The 15654-nt window shown below is 38.3% G+C and overlaps 1 protein-coding gene across 7 annotated transcripts in view; it reads left to right on the top strand.

The window, feature by feature from the left end:
• Window positions 1-15654, top strand: part of SIPA1L1 (signal induced proliferation associated 1 like 1) — a 367173-nt gene that overhangs the window by 39799 nt on the left and 311720 nt on the right. The window lies entirely within an intron of this gene.

Genomic DNA, 15654 nt, shown 5'->3' with positions numbered 1-15654 from the left:
TACCCTAGACAGGTTTCCACCTGTTTGGGATTATAAGAGGTGTCAGCCGAGTTGGCTACTTAAAGCCATTAGAGAAGCAATCAATATGTGATGGCAGTTAACACACATATACACTCATAATGGCCTAAAGTTGTATTTAAGTTTTTTTTTTTTAGATGGAGGAAGGAAATCATCCTTTCTTCTAATACCTACCCTTTCCTTCCCATAATTGATCGATTACTCTGTCATCTATTTTCCATGTATTTGAAGTTTAAACACATAGATGATTTTCAGATTAATTTCTCTACCTCTGTGGCATCCCAAAGTACAAGAATAGCTCTGGGCATAAGAAATCATAGGAAAAGCCCTGTACTTGAAATAATTTGGAATTTACAGGGCTAGTATTTAGAAATGCATTTTCCCCTGGAGGAAAGGGAACTGTGCAGACCAGACACAAACAGCTCCCCCCAATCAAAAAAACATTTGCGTAGAAAACATTGTGCTGAGTTGGGATTGTCATAGTTTTCTGGATACAAATAAAAGCATATTTCATAGAAGTCATATATTGGCTTTTTAATCAATTACCTAGTTTTTCTAATTGATTTTGAGGCATTGAGTCCTCCTCCCACCCCCATATTAGCTTTTGCACCTCATTACGATGGTTATTTTTCAAGTTTAAAATATGTAAAATTCAATTTTAAATTAATAGCATCCTTTGAAGAAGGACTGTGGCAACTGGGTGAGTAATCCAAAAATCACTGCTCAATAAAGCATTGTAGGATGGCTCTTGTAGCAGGCTCTGTCTCCTGACTGTGTTACCAGTGAACAGAAATTAGTTTGCAAAACATGAGCACACCAGCAAAGAGAGCTCAGTAGAGACAAACTGGCTTCGGATTTATAACAAGCTGCAGATGGTGTATGGACATAATTTCTTTCCAGTTCATCCTGGGATCAGCTTAGTCAGACCTCTGTAGTAACTCTTTTTTTTTTTTTTTTTTTTTTTAACGTTTACTTATTTTTTGAGACAGAGAGAGACAGAGCATGAACGGGGGAGGGTCAGAGAGAGAGGGAGACACAGAATCCGAAACAGGCTCTAGGCTCTGAGCTGTCAGCACAGAGCCCGACGTGGGACTCGAACTCACGGACCGAGAGATCATGACCTGAGCCGAAGTTGGATGCTCAACCGACTGAGCCACCCAGGCGCTCCTGACCTCTGTAGTAACTCTTAACTCACCTCCCTACACGGCTCTCTGCAAGGGTGAGATCCCCTTACTCACTGCTGAGAACTCTCCTGGGCCTCTCCCACTGCCTGTCACAGCAACTCTCAAACTTTTGGGTCTCAGAAACCCTAGCATTAAAATTGTTGAAGCCCCAAGAGAGCTTTAGTGTTGATGTTGATTATATCCATTACTACTTACTGTATTGAAATGGAGAAAAATTTAGAACATTAGAATATATAAGCTTGCATTCCCTTAGCTGCAGAGTGATGACATCATTGCCCCTTAGCTGCAGAGTGATGACATCATTAGTCCTGCAGTTTCTGGCAAACAACTGTACATTTAGGAGAGAAAGAGAAAGAAAAGGCAAATTGTATACTATTACATTTAAAAGTTAGATTTATTGAGGCATAACTTATATACAGTGAAATTCACCTTTTTGAGTGTTCAGTTCTTCTCTGGGTTTTGACAAATGCATTGTGGTTGTGGAAGATAAAGAACATTTCCATCACTCTAGAATGTTCCCCTGCCCTTAGCCTTACACCCTCTGACCTTTTTCTGTCCTGTAGTTGTGCTTTGTCCCAAATGTCATGTAAATGGAATCGCAAAGTCGTAGCCTTTTGAGGCTGGCTTCTTTCATTTAACATAACACATTTGAGATTCATCCATGCTGTTGTGTATATCACTGGTTCTTTTTTTTTTTTTTTTTTTTATTGCTGAGTCTTATTCCAATGTATGAAAATACTTCTGTTTGCCCATTTACCAGTTGGAGAACATTTGGGCTGTTCCTAGGTTTTGGTGGTGATGTGTCCTAGCGTTAATATTAAAACAGTTTTAACCTTAACCTTTAACCCTGCGAGGGTCTCAAGAATCCCCAGGAGCTGGAGACCTCTCTGAAGACCTCTGACCATGTTGCCTGCGTGTGATGTGCCCTCTGTCTAGAACGCCAGGACCTAGCTCGAGGGTCTCCTCTGTGCAGGCCTTTCTAAGCCCTCTTCCTACCGTCACCCCTGGGCCCCATGTCTGGTCTGCTCATCACCATCTTTGAACTCTGCTGTGCCTGCTCCCAGGGCTCGGCAGTTACTTGAGGATGTGGCAGCTTCCTCACCTCTGAGGGCGATGCCTCCGCTCTCGGTCCCAGCACATGCCTGGTACATGTTTGAATGAATAAATAATAATTCCTTTACATATGTGAGGCATTTTATTATTTATAAGAGATTTTCTCATAAAACATTCATCCCTCATTTTCAGCTCTGCAAAGTATATATAGCAAAGTGATTTTTTAAATATCTTTTATTTTTATTTTCATCAGATAAGGATATCTGTGGTCTTTACCAAGCTGTAATTTAGAATAACCCGGGAAGCTTTTAATAAACAGATTAAATGCTAATCTCTGGAGATCAGGCTTGAGTTAGTACTATTATTTAAAAAAACATCACTGTTGAACCTGATGTGCAGCCCACAGAGAACCATTGTCCTAGAACTTGATTTACTGTGAAGTCTTAGCAATGACATCGTTCAGACTGGAACCCTGATCCTTGACTCCTACTGGAATGCCTTTTCCTCCACACTCCGGACTCTCCCGTGACTCTCCCGTGAATAGAAGCACTATAGAGATTTAGAGAGCCTTGTTGTAAGATGACCGTGTTTTCAATTTGTGTGTTTTCAATTTATGGTGTTCTGCTGTGAAGACCAGAACAGTGAATTTAGGATGGGGGTGGGGGCGGACTGTGTTTCCGTTTTGACTCTGCATTTATTAACCTTGGATTAATAAATACTTAAGTTTGTTCTCAGGTTGTTTTTTTTTTTGAGAGAGCTTGTGCCCATGCGAGTGGGGGAGGGGCAGCAGGCATAAGAGAATCTTAAGTGGGCTCCATGCCCAGCATGAGCCCGGACTCGAGGCTCACTCCCACGACTGTGAGATCGTGACCTAAGCTGAAATCAAGAGTTGGGAGCTTAACCAACTGAGCCACCCAGGCGCCCCAGCGTCCTTTCCTATTTTTGAAATAAGGATACTACCTTAAATTCTAGAAGTTTATTGTGGGGATCCAATTAGATACCGTGTTGAGAGACTTTAAAGGATTTATATAAAGGATTGCAAAATCCTTTTGTAAGCTATAAAATGCTTGCTAAAACTTATTTTTACTTGATTTTAGCCTAGTCTATTTATTGGTTGAATTTCCTTGAGGCTCATGAGTTAAACAAGTAATATAAAAATACGGTGTCACTGAAATAGTGAAATAAAAGAATTGTGCAGAATAAAACCAAGAGGTTGTCATTGGTTGCATAGTTTTGATGCTTTGTGTGTGAATTAAGTGCATAAATATGTGTACACGTGACATACTATTTTTTTGGGTTGTATCAACATAGAGTCTTATATATTTGTGTTCTTTTTAGTTTGAGAACATGTTTTTGATCATTCCATATTAGAATATATAAATCCTTCTCATCCTCTCATTCTTCTTATAGCTGCATGATTTTTTCATATATTTTCATATTGTTGGACATTTAGCCTGTTTGCAGTCTTTCACTTTTATTAAAAATGCTAGTGAACATTCTTCTTAGATCTTATTAAACCACTAGTTAATTCTTATTAAACTATTTACTCTGTTTTATAGATACTGGGAGATAAAGCAGTAAATGTCTTGTTTATGAAATCTTAGACAGTTTCTGCTCAAGTCAGGATAGAACTTAGACTTAAAGGGGCGCCTGGGTGGCTCAGTTGGTTAAGCGTCTGACTTTGGCTCAGGTCATGATCTCTTTGGTTGTGAGTTCGAGCCCTGTGTCGGGCTCCGTGCTGACAGCTCAGAGCATGGAGCCTGCTTCGGACTCTGTGTCTCCCTGTCTCTTGGCCCCTCCCCTGCTCATGCTTTGTCTCTCCCTGTCTCTCAATCTCAATAATCAATAAGCTTTAAAAAAAAATCAAAAAAAAAAAGAACTTAAGTCTTAAAAAAATTGTGGCAAAATATACTAGACCTTGGAGAACTTTTTCGTATGATCTTTGTAAATTTTGTTTTATTTTTGTTGTATTATCCTGTCACTATTTGAATAGACTTTTAAAGATTAGTGTGTATGTTTCTTAACTCCCTTAGCTGTGATTGCTTCATACTTTTTCCTTGAGTAGTAACAGCAATGCAACAGTAATGTCAGTACTTACGCTGGGCACTCTGCTAGGAGCTTATTATATACATAGTCTTATTTCTTCCTCTTAGTAACCCACTGATTTGGTGGTGTTCTCCAGTTGAAGCATTTTGAAATGGAGGATCAGAGAGGTCAGATCACTTGCCCAAGGCTAGTTATGGGTCTAGGATTCAAAGGTCCTGCTTCCAACTACTGTGCTAAACAGTCTGCCAGGATTTCACTGAATCAGAGATGGTACTTTTATTAATGACATCACAAATTACTTTGTAATTTACTTGTATGTGTATATTTTGCTTAAAAAAATTTTTTTTAATGTTACTTATTTTTGAGAGAGAGAGACAGACAGACAGAGTGCGAGCAGGGGAGGGGGCAGAGAGAAAGGGAGACACAGAATTTGAAGCAGACTCCAGGCTCTGAGCTGTCAGCACAGAGCCTAATGCGGGGCTTGAACTGGCGAACTGTGAGACTGTGACCTGGGCCAAAGTCAGATGCTCAACTGACTGAGCCCTACCCAGGTGCCCCTATTTTGCTTTCTTAATGCCAGTAATAATTTCACCTGTGCAGAAATAGTCCATGCTTTAGAGTATTTGATTTTGTAGTAAGTATAATAAAAGCAATATAGTAATTAATAAATATAAATGCTTATTGAATAGAATAATTGGTATTTTGGAGAGAAAGAGGCCAATAGATGGGGAATTGTTGTTGAGTTCTATTTATTAACTAACAGAATAACCTTGGTAAATGAATGCTGTTTCCTCACTGATAACATAACATTGGACTAAATAATTCACTCTGTACTTAATCAGCTATCAGTCCTGAATTATATTAGTGTGAATAAGAACATTCGTCAGTGGTAATGTAGATGAATTGCGAAATGGAATTCTAGTAATGCTTCCCCTTACCTTGAGTAATAAGGCGAATACTTCTGGATGAGTTTGTTCATTCATGATGAACACAAGATTAAAATGATCTATCTGTGTTGATGAGAACACCCGAATGCAGCCTCAAAGTTTTTTTTAAGCACATTGGAATATATGTTCTTATAATTTTACTGAAGGCATAGTTTTGAGTATTTTAAGTGGCTGTGGATGGTTATTTCTCAGTAATGATTATTATAGATGGAGTTTTAGTGAAGATATGGTTTCACAGATTCTTTGTGTACTCTATGTCACTTTTCACTTGAATGATAAAACTGAGGTCTAAGTGGCATAGTCTGGAACACATGTGATGGTCAGCTTCTTAACTCTTAGTGTCCTTAGTCTCTCCTTTTTAAGCCTTAAAATACAGTGGCTGGATGGTTGAAATAGATCTTTTGCTGGATTCTCAGCCTTAGAGACTGAATTCTGTATTTTTTTAAGGGGCGCCTGGGTGGCTCAGTCGGTTAAGCGGCCGACTTTGGCTCAGGTCATGATCTCGCGGTCCGTGAGTTCGAGCCCCGCGTCGGGCTCTGTGCTGACAGCTCAGAGCCTGGAGCCTGTTTCAGATTCTGTGTCTCCCTCTCTCTGACCCTCCCCTGTTCATGCTCTGTCTCTCCCTGTCTCAAAAATAAATAAAACGTTAAAAAAAAATTTATATAAAAGAAAACTTACAGTAAAGCGGAGTTAAAACATCAGCATTTCATCTCATTCCTGGTTTTTAACTTATAAGCATTTTTAAAAGGAAATATTTTTGGCCAATGTTTCATAATTGGCCAACAGAAGGGAATGTTGGTTCATCTTCCCGTGTGGATTTGTTGACTAAAAGTTCCTCTAGCTCCACAAAGTGAGCTTAGATCATAGGAAGCAATTGGGTGGTAGTGACTCTTAGTTGCTATTGATATGCAGTGGATTTCAGTCAATAGCCCAGTGCAGTCTACTCCATGCAGCACATTTTAAGTGTTCTCAGATTCATCTTTTTCTCTTATTTCTAGATTTACTGATTTGCTTGGATAGATCCAGAAACAGCATTGTACTTGGGGCTGCTTTCTGAGATGACACACCCCACCCTTCAGAGGAATTCATTTCTTTTTGGAGTTTGGATTTTGTTATTTTTATCTGTGTTCCATACTGTAATTTTCAGCTTTTAGAATGTAAATGCTCAAGTACATTCTGCCGCAGTGACTAAGGGGCATTATGTAAGGATTTACCACCACCCTACCCCCTTCTTTTTAGTATGTGGACATCACATTCCTTGGCCTACTATTTGTTTTGCATCTGTATTTCACTGTAACCCTAACAAGTTCATTCAAGCAGTGGTTAGACTGAGGTTAAGTGGTATTATGGTTGTTTGGCAGGATATGGCCATAAACACTTCTCTTTAAACACGGAATGGCCTGAGGTGGCTGTAATGTTCAATTGCATAATCACAGATTACACTTGACAAGCACAGGAATGAGTACACGGGCCACATACATCTGCAGTGAGAAATTGCCCCACAGCATGGAGTCTACTGTGGAAACCATCTGTAGAGTTCCCTTGAGTGTTTTCTTAGATAATTACCTTAATATCATTCATTTAATTGGAATGTTTCTGATGAGATGGAACTATGAATAGCATTTAGGGTTTCCAGAAAGCCTCCCACCTAACATCTAAAGGAATGAGTTAAAATGTTACAAGTGTTTTAAAAATGTGTATGCTCCTCAAAATTTTGTCTGTTTTCTCCTCTCTTTCTCCCCTCCCTACTGGTGTTTTTGTGACGTGAAATCTGTTTTACAAAATGTACCCTCAGAAATAATTCACTTTCTAGAGATTGGGTGGTGTGGAGTTTAGAGACATTCTATTTGAAATGCCTGGTGATGTGTCCATTCAGGGTGTCTCTGTGTGAATGTGAGGAACAGGTCTTCGGAGCTCTTAGATGGTACTGGAAAACACTGCAGGTTACCTTGGGCAGCCGAGGAATGGAAATCAAGTTGCCGGTTACTGTGTGTGGAAAGGCCTTTTGGGCATATTATATATTCTTTGAGGCTAATGTGAATATTTAAAAGAAAAATTTTTTCATTTTATATATATATATATATATATATATGTATAGATAAACACACACACACGCATATATATATATATATGTAGAGAGAGAGAGAGAGAGAGAGAGAATATCTTAAGCAGGTTCCACACTCAGCACTGAGCCCCACGTGGGACTTGATCCCACGACCCTGGGATCATGACCTGAGGTGAAAATCAAGAGTCAGATGCTCCACCCAGGCGCTCCTGATGTGAATATTTGTGAAAAAGTGTTTTACTTCCTTCATTACCATTTTCAGTATTTATCAGGAAACTGGATATATTTGATATGGGACTCAGTGTTTCTATCGTCTTAATTTTTACTAAATGTTTTTATTGAACTTGTTTTTTCAAGTAGGCATTTTAAATTTTGCCTTCTATAAGTAGGCATTTTAAATTTTTGTAATTGTTTATGCACATTTCATGTGTTTTATTCAAACTGATTTGTCTATAAACTACTATAAACTATAGACTGATTTGTCTATAAACTACCATAAAATACTTCCTTGTCAGAGGCCCCAAGGTTGACACTATAGATTTTTATTTGAAATGTTTATTATATTAAACTTAAATTTTTTTTTTTTTTTTTTAGCAAAGTAATAATATCCCTGGTTTAAATACGAAGTAAAATTATAGTTCAGGCTTGAGAAGAAAAGTTCTTAGGCTCCACCTGTTGCTTTTCAGAAGCAGCCATTTGCAGGGTTTTCTTTTTTAACTGCTTCTTCTGGCATTTACTGCCATATATCTAAAGAAGTTATTTTTACTCCTATGGCTCGGCTTTTCAACTCTAAGCATTATCTTTTGACTATTTCCTGCAGAAGATAAGGATTTAACTTCCTGACTTGTCTTTCCCCATCCTCCCAGTGATAATTAAAAAAATTTAAAATAAGTTTTTTTAAATGTTTTATTTATTTTTGAGAGAGACAGAGAGAGAGAGAGAGAGAGAGAGAGAGAGAGTACAAGTAGGGGAGGGGCAGAGAGAGAGGGTGGCACAGAATCTGAAGCAGGCTCCAGGCTCTGAGCTGTCAGCCCAGAGCTTGATGTGGGGCTCAAACTTGTGAACCGTAAGACATGACCCAAGCCGAAGTTGGATGCTTAACCGACTGAACCACCCAGGTGACACCCAGATTACTTTTTTTTAATTTTAAGTAAGCTCCATACCTAATGTGGAGCTTGACTCACACATGCTCTACCGACTGAGGCAGCCAGGCACCCCACTCCCAATGATAATTTTATCGATTTTTTGGCCAAGCTGTCATTTAACGTTTACAGTATTATTTAAAAAAAAAATTTTCTTTTTCTAATGTTTATTTAGTTTTGAGGCAGAGAAAGAGACAGAGCATGAGCGGGGGAGGGGCAGAGAGAGAGGGAGACACAGAATCCGAAACAGGCTCCAGGCTCTGAGCTGTCAGCACAGAGCCCGACGCGGGGCTCGAACTCACAAACCAAAGAGATCATGACCTGAGCCGAAGTCGGACACTTAACCGACTGAGCCACCCAGGCGCCCCAACATTTACAGTATTATTATTTGAATATTGGTGACCAGGGCCACAGACTATACTCAGTGATTCTTCTTTTTTCTTTCAGAGATGGTAGTTACTTTGTTTTTGATTGGCTTAGCTTTCTGCTGGTCGATAATTTTCTTCTAAACATTCTGGTAGAACTATAAGGACTCAAATGGTAAAACATATCAGGGCATCCATCAGTTCCAGTTTTTCTTGGCGTTGTCTACCTCAGTTCCATGTTCTGTTGCTGAATGGCTTGCTGTCACACCTCCACAAAGCTGCCATTTGGGGACTTCTCTTTATCACCCTGTTGGAGGGGGGGGGTGGTCCATAGGTTGTTTCTTCTTCTATTTTGTGTTGTCATCTTTGTTGATTCCCTGATTTTGGTGGTGGTGGTGGTGTGTGTATACACATACCCATATGCCCAAGAGTAGAATTTTAAAAAAAGTTTATTTTCTAATTGTTTTTGCCAATATGTGAGAAAATACTCGACTGTTTTTCAACTTTGTATCCTGCAGTGTTGCTAAATTTGTTACTTGTAATTTTTTTTTTATGTTTACTTATTTTTGAGGGAGAGCGTGCGTGCGAACAGGGAAGGGGCAGAGAGAGAGGGAGACGCAGAATCTGAAGCAGCCTTCAGGCTCTGAGCTGTCAGCACAGAGCCCGATGTGAACTCGTGGACTGTGAGATCATGACCTGAAGCCAAAGTCAGGACGCTTAACCAACTGAGCCACCCGGGCACCCCTGTAATAGTTGCTTCGTACATTTGCTGGAACTTTGTACACGAACCATCACATGATTTGCAGATAAGAAGTTTTACTTCTTCCTTTTAGATCTTTATGCCTTTTATTTCTTTTTCTTGCCTTCCTGAATGGCTAGGACCTCCTGTTGCCTAAAATGTGACAAGGACACACATTCTGCCTGTTCTTCAGCTCGGGGAAAAAACAAGTCAGTTTTTCACCTTTGAGTGTGATGTTGTTTTTGGGTGTTTTTTCTTTTTCTTTTTCTTTTTCTTTTTCTTTTTCTTTTTCTTTTTCTTTTTCTTTTTCTGTTTCTTTTTCTGCAGTTCATCAGTTTGAGAAACTTCTCTAACTCTTCCTAGTTTGTGGGAGTTTTATCATGAATGGCTGTTAGATTTTGTCAAACACCTTTTCTATATCTGATCTGATCCTATATTTTTCTCCTTTAGTCTGTTACATGGATTGATTTTCAAATGTTAACCAATTGTTGGGAGTAGACTGTACTTGCTCATAATGTACCTTTTTAATATATTATTAGATTTGATTTGCTCAAGTTTTGTTAAAGGTATTTGTGTCTTTATTCATGAGGGATACAGCTCTGTAATTTTTATTTTTTGTAATGTCTTTGTCGGGTTTTAGTATTAGCATTGTGCTGACCTTACAAGGTGAGTTGGGCAATGATCCTTCCTCTGTTTTCTGAAAAAGTTAAATTTCCTTTTTGAATGTTTGATGGAATCCGCCAGTGAAATCATCTGGAGTTGTTCTTTTGCTGCTTTGGAATATTTTTGACAACAGATTTACTATCTTTAAAAGGTAAAGGGCTAATTAGATCTTCTGATTCTTCCTGTGCCAATTTTGATAGATTCTGTTTTTCTAGAAATTTATTTGCTTTATGTAAGTTGTGTCAAGTATTCTCTTATTATCCTCTTAAATGTTGACAAGATCTCTGGTGGTATATGTTTTTTCATTTCTGGTATTGGTGGTTTGTGTTTTGTCTCTCTTTATTTTTGATCTAACTAGAAGTCTGTCAGTTTTGACGGTAATTTTAAAGACCTATATTTCGGTTTTGCTAATTTTGTCCGTTGTCTGTATGTTTTCTACTTCATTGACTCTGGTCTTTATTATTTTCTTCCTAATATGTTGGGTTTAGTTTGCTCTGCTTTTTATGATTTCTTAAGATAGAATGTTAGGGTCATGGTGATAGATCCTTTTCTATTTTCTTGAATTAAGCATTAAAGTTTTAAATTTCCCTTTAAGTACTATTTTAGCTGCATCCCACAAATTTTGATGTGTTTTACTTTTGTTGCTATTTGGTTCAAAATATTTCCTAATTTACTTTTTTGATTTTATCTTTGATCCATGAATTATTTACAAGTGCGTGGTTTGATGTTCATACATTTGGAGTTTTCCTAGGTATCTTATTATTACTGAGTTTTAGTTTAATTCTGTGTTGTCAGAGAATATGCTTTGTGTGATTACAATCTTTTTATGTTTATTGAGACTATATGGTCTTTCTTGGTAATGTGCCACGTGCATTTGAAAGGAATGTGTATTCTTCAGTTTTAGATTTTCTGTGAATGTCAGGTCAAGGTGGTTGATAGTGTTGTTCATATCTTCTATGTCTTTCCTGATTTTGTTTTTTGTTTTTGTCTAATTCTTTCAGTTGCTGAAATGGAGTGTGAACGTCTGTTACTGTAATCATATCATTGTCTTTTCTTTCCTTCATTCTATTTTTGCTTCTACTTTGAGATGCATATACATTTATAATTGTTATGTCTTCATGATAAATTGTTCCTATTATAATTATAATGTTCTTTTTTCTCTGGTGATGGTCTTTGTCTTAAAAGTTGATGACAAACTCAGTGTGCATGGTAGGGCTAGTGTCTGGTATTCTCCTCTGGATGATTAGCTTGGGCCCTGCCATTTCAATGACAGTCCCCAGGTGCCAGTTTCTAGTGATCTTTCATTCAGGTTGGTCACTTTCTCCTGAAGAGTCTTCCAGCCTGCTGGCTGTCTACTGGAGCTTGACACCTCATGTTTTCAGTGCAGGGAGTCATTCCTACCCTCACTTATGCCTGGCCAGATCTTCTCATTAGTTGCATGCAGATTAAACCCCATTTTCATCCTTATTAGTAAGTTGCTCAGTTGTGGGATTAGGGAAATTTCCTTGATGCAGACCCTTAAACCATACCAATTCCTTTTGTTTTCAGCCTCACCCCTTATAGGATCTCAGTTTCTTAGCCCTTCTGGAATTGCGCATCATCAACAGACTTTTTTTTTTTTTAGTTGAATATTCTTCTTGGTGGCCTCTGCACTCCTCTGTCTTTAGCAGTTAGATTTCAGCTTTGTCCAGTTTGCTGAATCCTTTTCCACTTACACATTGGTTTCTCATCTTTTGGAATTTTGTAGACATCTCATATGCTGTTGTCTCTTTTATTTTTCTTCCATTTATTGTCATTTCTGGAAGGAATGGAAGCAAGCATATATTCAGTCATCTACTTTTTTTTTTTAACAATTAAAAAAAATGTCTATTTGAGAGAGAGGGAGAGCATGCATGAGCGTATGCATGGGGGAGTGACAGAGAGAAGGGGAGAGAGAGAATCCTAAGCAGGCTCTGCACGGTCGTTGTGGAGCCTGATGCAGGGATTGATCTCTGTGAGATAATGATGTGAGCCAAAATCAAGGGTCGGATACTTAACTGACTGAGCCAGCCAGGTGCCCCTTAGTCTCTACTTTTGTTTATCTACTTTCTAGTTTATTTACATGAGGCTTTTTAATTGATGTATGTTATTGTTAAAACTGATCTGCAGTATGCAAAACGCTAATTTAGTGTCCTTTCTTGCCATGTGTGGAAAAAAAGAAAGTGTGTTTGTATGTGGGGGTGTCCATTATATTTCAGTGATTTGAAAACTAACGTATTTCTTGCTGTGGATTTCTTTCACATTGGAAAGTGTTCGTGGTGTTCTACTTTCTTTGTGTTTGGTTTGGTAGATATTGTTTTCTTTCAAGCGCCTTCATTTTGAAAATGAACACATTATGCCTGTCGTATAAAATAGGAGATTCCTTGACCTAGAATTCAAAAGTCATTGAGTTGCTGTTTTAATACGGGTAAGTGGTTTAAATACACTGCCAGTTTCTTCACCTATAAATGAGAAATATAGACTTAACAGGCTTGTTAAGGGTATCTTACATGTAAAATCAAAGACAGGAAAGTCTTTAAAAAATTACACAGTGGGCCATCTGTGTAAATTGGTGTATTGAGTAATTAATGTGTTCTTGGACAGTCAGGGATTAAACTATTTGTATTTATGCTCTTTGGGAATTGAATGGTTCTTGCAAATAACTTTTAGTATTACATTCTCCACGGTGGAAAACTTGTCCTATGCTTTGCCAAAATAATGCTTATTTCATGACACTTTCACAGCCTGGGTCCAGTCCAACGCGAAAGTAGAATAGACAACTCCCTAAAAGCTGTTATCGCTGAATGTTGTTATTTAAAAGATCCTCAAGAATTTACCTCTAGGTTGCCCCATGTTCAACCTGGTATTTTGGGATGCTTTCTAAAGACACCTGTTAAGTGCTGGTATTATCACTGAGGAAGAAATTCTATGTTGAGATAATCGTCTGCCTCTGGCATTCCAGCTCATTGTAATTTACCTAGAGAATGGGACCTTAAGGGAATAGGTCCATTGAGTTTTTTAGAAGGGAGGGAAGAACAAATCTAAAATCTAGAGCAGTGTCAGGGATAGGAGGCCTTGATAGAGCGGCATAGCTGTTAGCCTTGGGAAGCAAGGCCGTGATCTCAAGTGGAATATGGATAATATGGATGCTTTACAGTGCTTTTAGATCCAGCCATGTCTGAGCTCTTAATCACCATAATAACTTTCATGGTTATGGTCGTATTTGAGAATAAGGTCCATGGCTCTTGAAGACCAAAGATCTAACTACTCGTGGCTTTAGCAACATTTAAATGCTGTTCACATAAGCCTCTTAAAGCATGTTTCAGATGTGAGAAAAAATGGAAGTTTTCCCACTTTTAATTGGGAGAGCAAGAAAAAAAAAGAATGTTAATACCTAGCTATTATGATTACATGGTTGATATTTGGACAAAGTGTAAATTATAGCATTCATTTGTGTGTCACTTACTTCATGAGTTTGGAATCCTCCCCTCCCCCTCTGCTCTTGTTTAGTGTATTTAGAAGCACCTAGACTATGGAGGAAATGGCATATTTATGGTGATTTTTGTCAATTTGGGGATAATGGTGATCCATACACCAGATATGGTGTGTTTGTTTTTTTTTTTTTAAATAAAAGAGTCCTGTAGCTATGAACTTTTACATTTGTTGACATGAGGTGTAAACAGCTTCAATGCTTGAAAAATGAGGATATTGGTTTAAGCAGCTGTTCTAGTGCATTTGCTCATGATCTTTTTGGTCCTAGAAATATTTAAAAAAATCTCAATTATAAGGTGGCATTATTATTGAATTGAACAGTCCTGTTTTGCTACTGCCTTGGCAGCTGCAGTGTGATGATTTTGTGGACTTCTCGTCTACTTTGTGTGTGCTGGTCAAGTTGCACGTTCTTGGTGTCCTCGTCTCTGAATGTGTTTCACGTTCTATTTGCCTGATTCTTTCATTTTGAATCCATGAGATTCAGTGGGATACTATGGAAAACAATTGCATATATGTTTTTTAAAGACCGGGAAGTACCACTTGAGCTCTCTTTTATTCTGTTCTCTCTTCTTTTTTTGTTTTGTTAAACCTTATTTTTTAGGGCTCTTCTTTTAGAAAAATCACCAATACGGCATAGTAAATGAAGGCTGTCTTTGAATTGCTTGAATGTCAAAACATTTTTATTGTAAGAGGAAGCCAATTCCTACTTAAAATTTTTCTTGGCTAATTAAAGTTTAGGATTTTAATGAAGTTGTACTTAGCAATAATTATGTTTTGAGTTAGGTGAGTTTTGGAGGAAGAGTGGTGATTCTGGTTTTCCACTGTACTTTCACTGAGGACCAGGACACCAAAGGTAAGAGTCCTGTGTACTTTGGTATTGACACTGTAATTGTGTAAGCCAAGTGTTCTGGGTGGTTCCAGGCTAGCCTTCCTTTACATGGGTGGTAGAAAGTGGTAAAACCAGACAGAAGGCTTCAGAATCTGGATAAGCAATGAAAACGGCATTGCTGTGGAAACTTTGTCCCACCTTTTGTAACTATGGAACAGAAAAGCAACAATAGCCTAAACAAATTTACATTAGAACACGTTCAGAGGATGTAGAAAGGGGAGAGATTGTTTTACCCAGCAGTTTTTACTGTTTTTACTCAGTTTTGTCAGTTGTCAGTCCCTTTAAGAACATCTTACTATTGACTTTTCTTAGGATTCACTTACAAAGGAGCTGCACCGAGTTTCTCTCTGCATAAGGGTTTTTATTAGGAAGAATAGCTTGGTAGATGCTACGGCAATTTTAAAAGCACTAGTCTGTTCTTGACTTAATTAAAGGGGAGAGTATTTTAATTTGTTCAGCAGCAAACACTGAGTGCCCGTATGTGAAAAGGGCTGTCGGTTCTCTGGGGAAGACTGAGATTGGCAAGTTGTAGCCCCTGCCCTGAAAGAGCTCTAGGCCTGTTGGGAAATCCGACGTGTGCGTAGTGATACTAGAGTGAAGAGAGCTCCAAGAGGGGCCCGCAGACTGGGGGTTCAGAGGAGGGAGAGAGACACTCATTTCCCTAATGGGTGAGGTGAGCAGGCTCAGTGAAGCTTCGTGTAGGTGGTGGTATTTAAGCAATGTCTTGCTGGGTGGACATAGAAAGTTCTAAATGTTGAGGCATGGGTAGGTGATGGGGACAAGAACTTCAGATTTCCTATTATGTCTAGCTTGGAAAAGTAAATAATAGTTGTAATAATACTAATACAAGCATTTGCTGAATGCCTAATTTGTGATAATTATTTGTTTCAATTCATTTTCTCATAACAACATAAGAGCCCTTGAGGTAGGCACTACTGTCACCCCCATTTTACAGATAAAGAAGTTGAGGTGTAGATAGATAGGTTAAGAAACTTGTGTAAGGCTACGCAGTTAGTAGAATTTGAGCTAGTTT

This window comes from Lynx rufus, unplaced genomic scaffold (assembly GCF_022079265.1).
Source record: "Lynx rufus isolate CCGP_SWC_20201006 ecotype Redwood Valley unplaced genomic scaffold, mLynRuf1.p SCAF_17, whole genome shotgun sequence".
In the NCBI taxonomy this organism is placed as follows: Eukaryota; Metazoa; Chordata; class Mammalia; order Carnivora; family Felidae; genus Lynx; species Lynx rufus.
Note: the sequence above shows the minus strand (reverse complement) of the source record. Positions and strands in the feature narration are given on the sequence as shown.